We start from the raw sequence: 12,218 nt of genomic DNA, 5'->3' as shown, positions 1-12,218 counted from the left end.
CGCCAAGTCCCTTGGGGCCGTCCTTGGGTAGGGTGCAGCGAGGCGCTTTCCTGTGGAGCCTGTGGCGACTTTCTGTCTTGGGGAGGAGAGGAGTCACATGCACACCCGCTGTGCACACTCACACGTGCACACATGCATGCACACACAGGCACACACATGCACGCATGTGCACACCTACACACACATGCATGTGCACACACATTCACATGCACACTCATGCACACATGCACACACGTATGCACACGCACACTCATGCACACACATGCAGTCACCTGCACTCACCCACGCGCACACATGTGCACACGCATGCACACACACGCATGCACACACATGCACCCGCTTACATGCACACATACACTCACATGCACTCACACACATGCACGCACACATTGTGATCATCTTGCTCCTCCCAGAGGGCAGCTGAATGTAGTTTCTGAGTGAGTGGACCTTGGATGTTGGCTACCAGGGCCAAGCCTGGAGCTCCGGGTGAGCAGGACAGGGCTGCATGCAGAGAGGAAGCTTTCATGTGTTTTCTGAGCAGCAGGAAGGTGGGTGTTACTGCAGCTCAGGGCACCTCAGTGTCTCGGCATGGACCAGCCCCGTGTCCTCAGTATCTTGGTGTGGACCAGCCCCGTGTCCTCAGTGTCTGGGCGTGGACGAGCCCCGTGTCCTCAGTGTCTCGGTGTGGACCAGCCCCGTGTCCTCAGTGTCTGGGCGTGGACCAGCCCCGTGTCCTCAGTGTCTCGGCGTGGACCAGCCCCATGTCCTCAGTATCTCGGCGTGGACCAGCCCCGTGTCCTCAGTGTCTGGGCGTGGACCAGCCCCGTGTCCTCAGTGTCTGGGCGTGGACGAGCCCCGTGTCCTCAGTGTCTTGGTGTGGACCAGCCCCATGTCCTCAGTGTCTGGGCGTGGATGAGCCCCGTGTCCTCAGTGTCTCAGTGTGGACCAGCCCCGTGTCCTCAGTGTCTGGACGTGGACCAGCCCCGTGTCCTCAGTGTCTCAGCGTGGACCAGCCCTGTGTCCTCAGTATCTGGGTGTGGATGAGCCCCGTGTCCTCAGTGTCTCGGCATGGACCAGCCTCATGTCCTCAGTCCATGGCTTGACTCCTTGTGTCACAGCTGATGTTTTCTCCCCACATTTCTGAGGCCTTAAGAGGTTGATGTGTTCACCCCCAGGCCACTCAGAGAGCAAGGGACACAGGACATGATGAATCTTGATCTGATTCCGAGTCATCAGTCTGTGATGATTTCACAAATCCGGGACAGGACCACGGAGCAGGAGCAGACCAGGAGCTGGGGAGCAGTAACCTGACAGTGTGAGGGACAGCAAACCCTGGACAGGGCCACGGGGTGGGGGCAGATCAGGAGCTGGGGAGCAGTGAGCCAGTGGCCTGAGGGACAGCCAGATGCCCTGCGGTCAGAATGAGGGGCCCCTGCCTGGAGGACAAAGAGACATGGGGGCGGGGAAGGCAAGATCCAGGGCCAGGCCCAATTGTGAGTTGTTCTGACAAACGGGCGTTTCCAGCCAGCACAGGGGAGGCGCCACCCTGCACAGCCAAGCGTGGCTGCCGTGGCCTGGTGAGATCAGATCCGGGGCAGCGCCTTTCCAGCCCTGTCGGGCTGCAGCCTCCCTCTGGGCCGGCGGGGACCTGACTGTCCAGCTGAGCTGCCCGTCCCTCCCCTGCTGCCCCCATTTCCCGCCGTCCTTCCACTGACCGCCCTGAAAGTTCAGTGGGAAAGGGGGGCTGGGCTTTCCCATCCTGGGCCCCTCCTGTGTGCAGCCTTGGCCTTGGGTGTGACGATGGCTCAGCCTCCCCCGGCCTCAGATTCTGAGGCTCTAAAGCTGTCTCACGGCAAAATTTTAGAACATTGCCAGGAGAGAACATATCTTTTTCTCATTATGAAAAGCCAAAAAGTCACTGTTGAAGAATTTCATCCATTAAAAGTTTGCATTTGAATAAAATGAGCTTCTGTGTCTCATCTGGGCTTAGAGAAGCCGGGAGCTGGGAGCGGGAGCTCTTCCCTACCAAGGAGCTTGTGGCCGAATACTCAGATGGGCTTTCTCCGGAAGAGGCGCCTGAGAAGGACGACTGGAGGTCAGCGCCTACGATGACTGACCCCAACTCCCAGGGGCCTCTGGACGAGGCTCCCCGTGTGCGCCCAGCTCCTACCTGGGATCAAGATGGCTCTGGCCCGTTCATGCCTCCACCCTGCTGGACAGCGCCCACCTCCACCCGAGGCAGGGTGAGTCCCCCTGTGTTGTGCTGTGGTGGGCGGGGCAGGCATAAGGCCCCAGTCCCTGGGACAGGGTGGTGTTAGGATGCTGCTGTGGGGCTCAGCTTCAGGCCCCAGGGAGGGGAGGCAGGGGAGGGGAGCTGGGGGGTGGGGAAGGGGGCTGCAGGGGATACAGCTTGGAAGCAGGGGGCCTGGGGGTCTCCAGTCCCCACGTTCACAAGGAAGGTCACAGCCCCCACCGCCTGGCTGCTGTCCCTGACCCCAGACTCCCTCAGGTCTTCCAGCTCCACCTCCCCAACCCACCCACTGGCCAAGGAGACCTCAGGGCAGGTGGGGCAGCCTGGACAGCACCTGGAGGATGGTCAGCTGTGTTGATCAACGCCCACGTGAGCGTGGGCCGTGACTTCCCACCAGGTCCCTGAGTGGGAGAGTTCTGCGACGCTGCAGCCTCATGCCTGCTCCTTGGGCCAAACCTGACCTTCCCCAGGCCTCTCCAAGGTGTCTGGGCTCCAGGGTCACAGGATCAGTGCGCATGACATGTGGCCCAGAACTCAGTGCAGTGCAGTGTCCCGGCCCGGGGGGAGCTTCCAGGCACAGAGGTGTCCAGGCAGGGAAGTTTCCAGGCAGGAGGGCGTCCAGGCAGGGAAGCTTCCAGGCAGGAGGGCGTCCAGGCAGGGAAGTTTCCAGGCAGGAGGGCGTCCAGGCAGGGAAGTTTCCAGGCAGGAGGGCGTCCAGGCAGGGAAGTTTCCAGGCAGGAGGGCGTCCAGGCAGGGAAGCTTCCAGGCAGGAGGGTGTCCAGGCAGGGAAGTTTCCAGGCAGGAGGGCGTCCAGGCAGGGAAGTTTCCAGGCAGGAGGGCGTCCAGGCAGGGAAGCTTCCAGGCAGGAGGGTGTCCAGGCAGGGAAGTTTCCAGGCAGGAGGGCGTCCAGGCAGGGAAGCTTTCAGGCAGGAGGGCATCCAGACACAGGGGCATCCAGGCAAGGGGGTGTCCAGGCACAGGGATGTCCATTCAAGGGGTGTCCAGGCAGGGGGGCAACCATCCAGGCCGGTCTCAAGGATGCTGACGTCCAGGCTTTGTCCCCTGCCCGCCGCACAGCTGGACAGCACGCTTCCCTGTCCTGAACCCGGACAGAAGATTTCACTTTGACTCCAGAGGGCTCCAGTTGAGCTGGAGGTGTTTAGAGAGCTGCCAAAGCTCCCCCTCAAATTTCTCTCAGGGGTTCGAGGAGCTGCAGGGGACAGCGATCTGTGTCAGCATCGGGGAGCCGTGGAGCCGCCATCTCCCTCGCGACCCAGCTCCGGCCGTGGCCCGGGATTGATGACACGCTCAGTGAGAGGGAAAATTACATTTTCAGGATGTCTGCCAGGGCTCACTTTGATAAATGTTTAAAAATGTGCTAATATGCTCTATTTAGCCATCTTTATTACAGTCACTGTCAGGGAATCGGCTCAGTACCCTTCCTCCAGAGCGCAGCTCCACGGCACTGAGGTCTTTCAGAGCTGAGCAGCCCACCTGCCCCCCAGGGGAACTTGGCTCCCTCCAAGGTGGGAAAAGTCCCTTGTGAGCCTCCAGCCGCTCTGGGTAGAACTCAGCCCCTCAGGCCCCCAAGGTGTGGCCAACTGTTGGGCTGTGCTCAGGGTGCAGGTCACTCCACATAAACTGGACGGCCCCACAGCAAGAGCCTCTGGGGCAATGTCACAGGAGACCTTGGAGGGTCAAGGGGATGCTGGTGTCATCCCCACCGAGGCCGGCTGGATGCTGGCTTAGACACCGCCAGGCAAAGAGGCAGTCAGGTCGGAGGAAACAGTGTTCTCATCTGACCCGGAGCTCCTGGTGCTTGTCCACATGAATGTGGTGTGGCCTCGTCAGACAGGGCCACAGGCCACAGGGCCACGGAAAACAGGGCCACCAACGGTGGGGAGCCTGGTGCAGACGGCAACGTTTCCTTCTGTGTCTTCACAGCTCTGCACCCAAACATCTCACATAGGGAGTCTCAGAGCTCAGAGTCCCCATATGAGGACAGGCTGCATCGTCTGGGACACCCTGCCCGTCCCCACAGACCCTGCCCATCCCCACGGACCCTGCCTGTCCCCAAGGACCCCAGCCATTCCGGACTCTGCCTTCCCGGACCCAGCCTTCCCGGACCCCAGCCTTCCCGGACCCAGCCTTCCCGGACCCCAGCCTTCCCGGACCCCAGCCTTCCCGGACCCTGCCTTCCCGAATCTTGCCTTCCCAGACCCTGCCTTCCCGGACCCCAGCCATCCCGGACTCTGCCTTCCCGGACCCTGCCTTCCCGGACTCTGCCATCCCGGACTCTGCCTTCCCGGACCCCAGCCTTCCCGGACTCTGCCTTCCCGGACCCAGCCTTCCCGGACCCCAGCCTTCCCGGACCCCAGCCTTCCCGGACCCTGCCTTCCCGGACCCCAGCCATCCCGGACTCTGCCTTCCCAGACTCTGCCTTCCCAGACCCAGCCTTCCCGGACCCCGTCTTCCCGGACCCCAGCCATCCCGGACTCTGCCATCCCGGACTCTGCCATCCCGGACTCTGCCTTCCCGGACCCCAGCCTTCCCAGACCCCAGCCTTCCCGGACCCTGCCTTCCCGAATCTTGCCTTCCCAGACCCCGCCTTCCCGGACCCCAGCCATCCCGGACTCTGCCTTCCCAGACTCTGCCTTCCCGGACCCTGCCTTCCCGGACCCCAGCCTTCCCGAATCTTGCCTTCCCGGACCCAGCCTTCCCGGACCCTGCCTTCCCGGACTCCTGCCAGGTGCCCTGCTAGAAAGCTGCCGGCCCTTGGGGAGTTGGAGGTGAGGGTTTCACAGGGTGCACGTGTCCAGGACCAAGCGTGGTGGGTGGGGTGGGCTGCCGTGAAGGAGCCCCTCCCAGGAGGATGGGTCTAGGGTCCCCCCACCCCTGAAGGGAGCTGGACCCGGGGCTGAGGGTTGGCAATGCTGGCCCCGCTCCCTTTCTTGATCCCTGAGAAGGCCAGAGAGAACGGCCCAACCCTGATCCTTGCTCCGCTGGTTTGTGAGGAAGTGAACCTCCTTTTTCTTTTCTTTTGTTTTTCTTGAGACAGAGTCTCTGTCACCCAGGCTGGAGTGCAGTGGTGCCATCTCAGCTCACCGCAGTTTCTGGGCGTGAGGACTCCTCCCTCCACACCTTCCCTTGAAGCTGGGACCACAGGCGGGCACCACGACGCCCAGCTAATCTTCTTACTATTTCTAGAAATGGGGTCTCCCTGTGTTGCCCAGGCTGGTCTCAAACTCCTGGGCTCAAGTGATTCACCTGCCTCAGTCTCCCAAAGTGCCAGGATTACAGGTGTGAGCCACGGTGCCTGGCCTGGGGCTCCTTTCAGACCTGGATTTGCCATGTCTCCTCCCCCAGTGGATGTTACAATGTCCACTTCCGGAGAAGAGCCCTGCCCCGCCCCCTTCCCCACCTCACCCACAGACCCCGCCCCCTGCCCCACCTCACCCTCAGCCCCCCTGCATGGAGCCACTCGTGTCCTGGGTCCCTCTCGCCTCCACTCAGCAGCCTCATGGCCTCCTGCGCCTCGTGTCCCTCCTGTCCTGAGGGTGCCTCTGGCCTCACTGCATCCCCACATCCTCGGGGACAGCTGGCTGGTGTCAGCTGCCTGAAGGCGGATGCAGTTTCCAGGCTGCTCAGGCCAGGTGGGAAGATGCTAAGTCCTGCAGCCTCCTGGCCTGACTCGCCTTGAGCAGGCCTGCCCCAGGTTTTCTACCAGCAGCTGCCGTCGTTACAGCTGGAATTCTTCCAGAAGGTGTGAGAATGCCAGAGCCAGGTGGCAGCAGCGACCTCTAGGCTTGAGCCCTCGGCCAGAAAGGGCACAGCCCCTGGGCAGAGGACAGCAGCTGCTTCCCACAAACGCTGAGGACCGACCCTGAACCCACAAACGCTGAGGACCGACCCTGAAGGCAGGGACCCTCAGAGGGAAACAGCCTGCTTCCACCCCAAGTCTCAAGTCCAGCGGCTGCCCGGGGCAGGGTCCGTGCACCTTGGGGAGTCTGCGTCCCTGCAGCCCCCGGGGCAGGACTGAGGCACCCGCTGAGGACACAGAAACCGGCACCTGACCGGTTCCTCCAGCTCCAGCCCCAGAGGCTTCCGTGATCAATCACAATATGCAAATCGCTCATTTATGAAATCTCATCACACCAGGGCAGCCTGATTCATTATTCAACACTCCAGGTGTGTGCACGGAATCCCTAATGACCCCGCGAGCCAAGGGCTTTTGATAACAGACCCCTGTTCCAGGCGGCGCCGCGTCCCTCCTGCCTCAGCGGGGCTTGGGGCTTCCGTGATCTCATCTCAACTCCACACAGACTTTGTTGAGTCCCGGGGTGTCGGAGGAGCCTGGGTGCTTCTGGCTGGGGAGGCCGTCGGGCAGACGAGCCCCGGGGGCAGCACGGAGGCGGACCAGGAAGCCCCTCTGCTCAGCAGCCTCTGCACACGGTGTTCCAGCGTCCACACGGGCTGGCGAGGGGCCTCACAGCTGCTCCACAGATGGGACCCTTAGCCCATTCCCCAGTCCCAGGCCTGGGAAGTGCTGGCCCTGGGGGGCTCCCCTGAGGTCTGCTCCAATCTCAAGGCTGCAGAAGGGAGCCCCCAACCCACCTCACCCAGTCCCCAAGTCCCGGAGATCTGCAGAGTCTCAAAGCCACAGGGCTCTGTTCCTCAGACTGTCCTGCAAACGGCTGAGCCTCTCTGCACCTCCACCCAGTGATGAGAACAGGGTCCTGCAAGGAAAACAGTGGGGCTCAGGGGAGCGTGCGCATGCACCGAGCAGGTTCAGAGACTCCACGTCCGGCAGAGCAGCCTCCCGGCCCAGCTCCAGCCTCCCCCCGGCGGCTCCTGGTCTCCCGGACAGGCTGCAGGGAGCGGCTGCTGCTCCAGGTCAGAGGGGCTTCCGGGGACCAGGCGGGCAGAGGGGGCCGTGCTCTTCTCTTTCCCGTTTCTGCTGACCCCTGGGGCTGTGGGGTTGGAGGGACACCAGTGTCTCCAAGGGGCTGGCACCAAGTCATGACGGGGTCATAGGTCACTGTGGGAAGCGGGAAGGTGAGAGCAGTGTGGGGCGATGTCCGCAGCTGCAGAGGGTCCCAGCCTCGGCCTCCCCGACACCCCCAGCGGCAGGTTCCCTTATAAGGACACTCGAGCCTGGATTAGGGCTGCTCGCACAACCCAGGATGATCTTGCCTCAAAAGACCCTTTTTCCAAACCCGAGTGCTTCTGGGCTTAAGATGGAGACATGTCTCTTTAGGGATCCTTACTCAATGTGCTACACTCTTCAGTCCCAGGGACCCACTGCTCAGACCCAGGAGAGAGGTGACCCAGGAGGAAGGTGGAAGAAGTTGGTGCAGTGAGCGGGGCGGGGACGCTGCAGCCAGGAGCAGACAGGAGGACCAGGTCTGTGTGAAGGGCCCTCCTCGTGAGCACCCGGGCCTGGGAGCTGGGGCTGCAAGAGAAGCAGGATCCAGCATGGGAACAGGCCTCTCTCTGGAGACCCCAAATGCGGGCTTCACACCGGAGACGGTGTGAGCCTCTGGGAGGTGGTGGACTGGCTGCGTGCAGGGCTGGCCTCCAGGGAAACACTTTGGGGCGCAGGGCAGCTGAGGCCAGGAGAGAGCCACCGGTGTTTCAGGGGAGGCGTCGGGGACACAGCCGTGGTCCATGGGGCTCACCCCTGAGATCCAGACTCCAGGGACTTCTTTTCAGACCTTCCCAGTCTCGGCAGAGTCAGGCAGCTGCGAGAGGCTGCGGCTTTCTGCATTCCCCGTAAGGGAAGGATCCTTAAACGGTGAGCCTGTGTGTGGGGGCAGCGTCAGTGCTGACGAGGCAGGGTGGACCCCACGCTCCCGGATCATGTGACGACCCAGTCAACGCGCGGAGGCCTGGAGGCAGTGCAGCCCTCCCACTCCCCAGACAGACAGGTTCAACGTTGCTGGCGTAATTTACTTTGTTACATTTTCACTATTTATTTGGAATTTATTTTGGAGCTAAAGACATGAGGATTTTCTCAGGAAAGGAAAACAGTCTAGTCTGCGTTACCTCAAGTTTTTTTCTACTAACTTTCCTAATTTTGGAGTGGGGCGAACAGGCTTAATTCCATAATGTTGTCTTCTATATCAATGTAATTTAAAGTATTATATCCTGGCAGAAATGGAAAGTGTATCGTAAAAGGTTTTCCTAATGTTGACCAAAAAAAAAAAAAGCCAAATTCTGTAAAATATTGAAAGCGGTTTATTCTGAGCCAATATGATTGATCGTGGCCTGAGCTACAGTCTCAAGAGGCCTTGGGAATGTGTCCGAGGTAGGTGGGTCACAGCTTAGTTTTATACCTTTCAGGGAGACGGAAGTTACAGGCAAAGATGTCAGTCAGTCCATGGATGGTTCAGATAGGACATGGGGGCTTGCACCCGGATTCAAAGATTTTCTGGTTGGCAGTTGGTTGAAAGAGTTAAGCTTTGTCTAAGAACTTAAAAAGTCAGGAGACAGAAAAGCTTGGCTTGGGATAAAGTGGGCTGTAGATGCCAAGGTTCTTGTTAAGTAGCTGAGGCCTCCAGGTGGGAAACAGCCTTCAGAGAGAACGGGGGGTGGAAGTCTCTTTTCCAAATTTAAAAGGTGTCGGGCCAGGCGCGGTGGCTCACGCCTGTAATCCCAGCACTTTGGGAGGCCGAGGCGGGCGGATCACGAGGTCAGGAGATCGAGACCATCCTGGCTAACACGGTGAAACCTGTCTCTACTAAAAAAATATATAAAAAAAAAAAATTAGCTGGGCGTGGTGGCGGGCGCCTGTAGTCCCAGCTACTCGGGAGGCTGAGGCAGGAGAATGGCGTGAACCCGGGAGGTGGAGCTTGCAGTGAGCTGAGATCGTGCCACTGCACTCCAGCCTCAGCGACAGAGCGAGACTCCGTCTCAAAAAAAAAAAATTAATTAAAAAAAATAAATAAAAGGTGTCGGAGTCCTAGTTAATCCTCTGTAGGTCTGGGAAAGACCTAGAAAGGGAAGGAGACCCTCTAAGATGCAATGTGCCCCCACAGCAGACAGGCCCATTTCTAAACGTGTCAAAGGCATACATTGTGGTGAGCACCACGTGCGTGTCCTCAGGGCCTGCCGTCTGCCGTCCGTGTGGGAGTCTGTCTGTCCATCCTAACATCTCTATTGCAACGTCAATGCTGGTTGGTGGTGCCCGGACGCCAAAGGGGAGGGGGCGTAATGAGAGGTGTCCGCCACTTCCCACCATGGCCGGGAATCCCGTGTCTCAGGTTCTCTTGGCCATGAAGGGGGATCCGTCCAGTTAGTGGGGGGCTTAGGGTTTTATTTTTGCTTTACACTAAAATACTCTGAAACTGCACCTACTTGCACCTAAATCAATTAAAAATTCATCAGCTTCTATTTGAAACGCTTACATTTTAAAGCTCTCTTAGACTGGGCGACAGACCTCTGTCCTCATCTACATACACTTTAAACATTAATGTGTTTCTAAAAACAATGGGTTTTCTCTGCAAACCAAAAATATGTTTATTCACTTAAAAATGTATATCCTAAATGATTTTTCATACATTCTTGGTGGACGTTAGCTGTCCTCCCTGCACAGGGAAGGTTTGTTAAATTAGCGTATTCATTTAGTGCAGGCTGATTGACGTCCAGGGACTCCAGGCACATCTGAGGCTGTTTGCGGTCTGTGGATCTCTTTTACAAACATCAGCATCTCATTAGAGCTAAAAAAAAAATACCCTCTGGGAAGGCGTTTGGGCAGGTGTTATCACCGTCTTGCTTTTGGGAGGAGGAAGGAGACCTTAGCCTGCCAGGCTCACAGGGTGGTAGAGTGAAGGCTCAGCCCCCCTGCCCGCCCCTGGGGGAGGCTGCTCAGGATCCAGTGGGGAGCCGGACCCCCGGGAGGGTACCTGAGCCCCTCAGTTCCTACAGCAGGGATGGTTTATTGCTTTCAGTCCATCGTCTCATTGCATGATATTTCTCTTTTAATAGTAATGACTTAATTGTGTTTGTAAAATATGATACACGCTCCTTATCAAGAAAAAGTCAAGTTGCCCAGAAAATTACCAAGAAAGTAAAAACTTGTCTAAAATCCAACCACACAATCAGATTCTTCTTTGTACATACTCATAGCTTGAAAGAAAGAAGAATTTATTTCAGAAAATTGGAATAATATACTATTTCAACAAAGCATTACAAATGAATTTTACTTGAAATTGTTGATGAAAAGAGTCAAACTCTGTAAAATATTGGAAGAGATTTATTCTGAGCCAAATCTGAGTGACCATGACCCGTGACACAGCCCCCAGGAGGTCCTGAGAGCATGCACCCCAGGTGGTCGGGTACAGCCTGGTTTTATGCATTTTTAGGGAGGCATGAGACAGCAATCAAATACATTGAAGAGATAAACTGGTTTGGTTCAGAAAGTTGGGACAACTCAAGCGGGGCTTCCAGGCTGTTGGTGAATTTAAACATTTTCTGGATGACAATTGGTTGAGTTTATCTGAAGACCTGGGATCAGTGGAAAGGAATGTTCAGGTTGAGATAAAAGATTGTGGGGACCAACTTATATTGTCCAGAGGAAGCTCTCCGATAGCAGACTTCAGAGAGAGAGCAGGTTGTAAAATGTTTCTTATTAGACCTAAAAGGGAGCCTGGCTCTTAGTTGGTTATCTCCTGGATCTGCAAAGAAAGGAAACAAAGGGGAAGAGGATTCTTTACAGAATGAGGATTTTTCCCACAAGAGACTTTGGAGGGCAATTTGAAGGTATAGCAAGAAAATATATTTTAGGGTAAAACATTTCGATGTTTTCGCTTGTTATGCCAGAGTCAGATTAGAAAGTAAGTCACGATATACAGGGTTAAATGAAACCCATCTGATGAGAATTTACAGTTTGTAGGGCATGACTCCCCAGACTCCTTAGATAGGAATTTGGGCAACATGAGAAAATCAGAGCTTCATCCTCATCACGATCATGGCTGAAGGGGAAGCAGCACCTTGTTCACAAGGCGGCAGCAGGGAGAAGTGTGAGCAGGGGAAATGCCAGGCGTGCAGATCTCGTGAGAACTCACTCACTATCACGAGAACAGCGTGGGAAAACCGCCCCCACGATCCAGTCACCTTCCACAGGGTCCCTCCCGCAAAACGTGGGGATTATGGGAACTACAATTCAAGGTGAGATTTGAGAGGGAACACAGCCAAACCATATCAACATGCAAAGCACACAATATGAGTGTTGCGTCCTAGAGCCGTGATTCTCCCAGTGCTTAGCATGGAAGGGGCTCCCGGGCAACATCGTGGTGCTGTGACTACCCAAATGTGAGGTTCATTCTGGCTCTGTCTTGGTTGGGTGGACTCTGGCAATAGTCAGTTTTCAAGAGCAGTTCTACTGCCCAATTCCTTGGGTTCTCTACATGTATGATGGCAGCTCATGGGTGTGATTCCCTCAACCTGCCACATAAGAGTTCAAGGGTGTGATTCCCTTGTTCCCTCCACGTGGGAGAGGAGTTCACGGGTGTGATTCCCTCATTCCCTCCACATGGGAGAGGAGTTCACAGGTGTGATTCCCTCATTCCCTCCACATGGGCGAGGAGCTCACAGGTGTGATTCCCTCGTTCCCTCCACATGGGAGAGGAGTTCACAGGTGTGATTCCCTCGTTCCCTCCACATGGGAGAGGAGTTCACAGGTGTGATTCCCTCGTTCCCTCCACATGGGATTGGAGTTCACGGGTGTGATTCCCTCATTCCCTCCACATGGGATTGGAGTTCACGGGTGTGATTCCCTCGTTCCCTCCACATGGGAGAGGAGCTCACAGGTGTGATTCCCTCGTTCCCTCCACATGGGAGAGGAGTTCACAGGTGTGATTCCCTCATTCCCTCCACATGGGATTGGAGTTCACGGGTGTGATTCCCTCGTTCCCTCCACACGGGAGAGGAGCTCATGGGTGTGATTCCCTCGTTCCCTCCACACGGG

This window comes from Pan paniscus, chromosome 8 (genome assembly GCF_029289425.2).
Source record: "Pan paniscus chromosome 8, NHGRI_mPanPan1-v2.0_pri, whole genome shotgun sequence".
Lineage (NCBI taxonomy): Eukaryota > Metazoa > Chordata > Mammalia > Primates > Hominidae > Pan > Pan paniscus.
Note: the sequence above shows the minus strand (reverse complement) of the source record.